General features: G+C 46.1%; 1 pseudogene; it reads left to right on the plus strand.

The window, feature by feature from the left end:
- The first annotated feature begins 345 nt into the window (after window positions 1–345).
- Window positions 346–1,484, plus strand: LOC116533232 (annotated as a pseudogene).
- Window positions 1,485–3,723: the final 2,239 nt, after the last annotated feature.

Consider the following 3,723-nt stretch of genomic DNA (forward strand, 5'->3'; position numbering starts at 1 on the left):
AAGTGCTGGGATTACAGGCGTGACCCACCGCGCCCAGCCGACAAGCAAGATCTTAATTTACATAAAGAGTGCTTTCAAGCACTTTTTTTTTGAGACAGAGTCTTGTTCTGTGGCCCAGGCTGCAGTACAGTGGTGCAATCTTGGCTCACTGCAACCTCCATCTCCCAGGTTCAAGTGATTCTCGTGCCTCAGCCTTCTGAACAGCTGGGATTACAGGCATGCACCACCACACCCAGCTAATTTTTTTTAAAGAGGTGAGGGTTTCACCATGTTGGTCAGGCTGGTCTCAAACTCCTGGACTCAGGTGATCTGCCTGCCTCAGTCTCCCAAAGTGCAGGGATTACAGGCGTGTGCCACTACACCCGGCCTCAAGCACCATTTACACTGATTGGCCTGTTCTGTCTGCCTAACTCTTGTTTTTCCTGTAACGCTCCGCTGAGGTGCTGCTTGCACCGGGAAGCCATTCTGGCCTTCCAGAGGCAGGTCAGATGCCCCTCTTCTGGCTTCCATAGCATCTTCCCATCATGCTCTGTTAGGGATAAAATCTGTCCATATTTTGCCACCATCACCAGTTTCCCACAGAAAAGGCCCTTCTCTGATTTTCCTCTGCTTCCCTCCGTATGCCCAGCACCAGGAACTGGGGCTGGCACAACAGGTTCTCAGTGTGTTTGCCAGATAAGAAAACGTGTTTAACACCCAAGTGTTAACCCCAGAGGAACGATCACACTGCAACTTTGAAAGGGGACCAAGTGGGTAATTATTTCAATTTTATACCAACTCTGCCTCCTAGGTGGGGTCTGTAAACGACAGGTCTGAATATATTACATACATCAATAATTGTGAGAGAAGCAATCAAAATCTCACTTGCAATCTCAAGAAGCATGAGCCGCTCTTCCGGTTCTAGGCATTTCGGGAGTTGCGGCTTAGATGCAGACATGGCCAAGTCCAAGAACCACACCACACACAACCAGTCTCGAAAATGGCACAAAAATGGTATCAAGAAACCCCGATCACAAAGACACATATCTGTTAAGGGGGTGGACTCCAAGTTCCTGAGGAACATGCGCTTTGCTAAGAAGCACAACAAGAAGGGCCTAAAGAAGATGCGGGCCAAAAAGGCCAAGGCCATGAGTGCACATGCCAAGGCCATCAAGGCCCTCGTAAAGCCAAGGAGGTTAAGCCCAAGATCCCAAAGGGTATCAGCCACAAGCTCCATCAACTTGCCTACATTGCCCACCCCAAACTTGGGAAGCGTGCTCGTGCCTGCATTGCCAAGGGGCTCAGGCTCTGCTGGCCAAAAACCAGGGTCAAGGCCAAGGATCAAACCAAAGGCCAGGCTGCAGCTCCAGCTGCAGTTCCAGCTCAGGCTCCCAAAGGTGCCCAGGCCACTACAAAGTCTTCAGAGTAGATATCTCTGTCTGCCAACGTGAGGAGAGAAGGACTGATGTCACCCCCCGGGCTGGCGTCTGCATGGGGCTGGGGTCCTCCTGTGCTATTTGTACAAATAAATCTAAGTCAAGGGGAAAAAAAGAAGAAGCATGAGCCATGCTCTTGAATTTGCAAAAGGTTGAATAAATCAAAATCTTTCTCTTACAGTACCTGAGAACATGCTAAAAAGTTCCTGACCCAGAAGGAAAATATCAAGCTGAAAAGACAAAATAAGTGATGGCTACATGATAACAACTTGAAAAAATCCAGAATAAATGTGCAGACTAGTATTTAAAATAGATTTCTACCTAGTTACAGATGCCACCTATCTGAAGACACATTAGACACGCATGTCTCAGTATGCTTGATTGGATTTAAAAACCATGTCTGTGGTTTCATAATCCAAAGAGTTTTGGGAACCACAGTGGAAATTCAAAATCTTAAACATCATTTGGATCAAAGATGGGGGAGTGGGGATTAAGCAATTATGTGAGAAGAGCAATTATGAAATAAAACTGAAGGCTGAATTAGTCAGGTTGGAGAGATGAAGAAAAAAAAACCAGATGATGTGGAAAAGACACAAATTCTGAGAATTAAAAGCAACAGGCCAAACTTGTTCTGTGTATCACTACAACAACTTGAAAGCTACGGATACCACAGCTTCGTAGGGTAAGAGTGATCTCATTTGGAATTGTCCGTTGATACTGACTTGCAATTGGATTACTTAAAAGATTTCGGCATCAATGTCAAGTGCATGACTGAATGCCTCACACGTGGGCCTAAATTGTAATATTTTAATGCGTCTAAACTCTGATGAAATCATGGAAGGCATAACAGCAGGGAAGTGAACCCCTGGGAAGCTATTAGCAATTTAGCATCTCATTTTTTGTGGAAATCTGAATGCCACGTACCCATGTACTGAAGCACCCACAATGGTGCTCAGTGCCACACCAGGAAGTACCATATTTCCAATTTACCCACCCCATCCTTCCATTGCTTTCCCTTCCTCCCCTATCCCTTTCACTCCTGGGACTCTCCCAGCAGCAGGGGTCTCTCAGGAGGTTTGATGAGAGAGGCTGCAAAGGTATGAGTAGCAGCCTGTTTGCTGAAAATACAGAGTAAGCAGTTTCAGCACTAATATCGCCTGCTTAGGGGCTCAGAGTGGGCAGTATTAAAGTCAAGACTGAAGTTTCAAATATTCTTTAGTCCTCAGGGTGTTTGCCCTTGGAGGCAGCAGTAATAATTTACACAACATCTGTCCCTGGCTGGTGCATTTGAAAACACTGGTTTTAAAAACCAGGAGAGGCCAAGTGCAGTGGTTCATGCCTGTAATCCCAGCACTTTGGGAGGCCTAGGTGGGCAGATTACCTGAGGTCAATAGTTCACGATCAGCCTGGCCAATATATCGAAACTCTGTCTCTACTAAAACTACAAAAATTAGCTGGGTGTGGTGGCGGGCGCCTGTAGTTCCAGCTACTTGGGAGGCTGAAGCAGGGAGAACTACTTTAAACCCAGGAGGTGGAGGTTGCAGAGAGCTGAGATGGCGCCACTGTACTCCAGCCTGGACAACAGAGTTAGGCTCCATCTCAAAAAATAATAAATAAAATAAAATAAAAACCAGGAGAGACCGAGTCACACCATTCAGGGTATGCATTTCATGAAAACTCTAAAGTGACATCTTGAATCCTTCTGGCTCTTGGACTGTGATTGTTACTTCCATCAGGCTCAAAAACAACCACAAAGTCCAACACACTTTATCTGTTTGGACCAACTAGGAGCAAATGCTTTGGAATCAGTGAGAAGCTGGAGCCATAAGTGCCATGGGTATATTTTTAAAGAAACATTTCGTACTCACAAGGGCAGTGAAAAAAAAAATCAATCTGGATTAGAAATTAAGGGTCCTAGCCAGGCGTGGTGGCTCATGCCTGTAATCCCAGTACTTTGGGAGGCTGAGGTGGGAGGATCGCCTGAGGTCCAGAGTTCGAGACCAGCCTGACCAACATGGAGAAACCCCATCTCTACTAAAAATACAAAATTAGCCAGGCATGGTGGCACATGCCTGTAACCCCAGCTACTTGGGAGGCTGAGGCAGGAGAATCTCTTGAACATGGGAGGCGGAGATTGCGGTGAGCTGAGATAGCACCATTGCCCTCCAGCCTGGGCAACAAGGGCAAAACTCTATCTCCAAAAAAAAAAAGAAAAAAAGAAAGAAAGAAAAAGAAAGAAATCAGGGGTCCTGCTATTGAGCCCAGTGGCTTTGGCCATTAATAATAATAATAGCAATACTGTGACAGA

The sequence above is a fragment of the Sapajus apella genome, unplaced genomic scaffold (assembly GCF_009761245.1).
Source record: "Sapajus apella isolate SASKATOON/1434 unplaced genomic scaffold, GSC_monkey_1.0 scaffold80, whole genome shotgun sequence".
Taxonomy (NCBI): domain Eukaryota; kingdom Metazoa; phylum Chordata; class Mammalia; order Primates; family Cebidae; genus Sapajus; species Sapajus apella.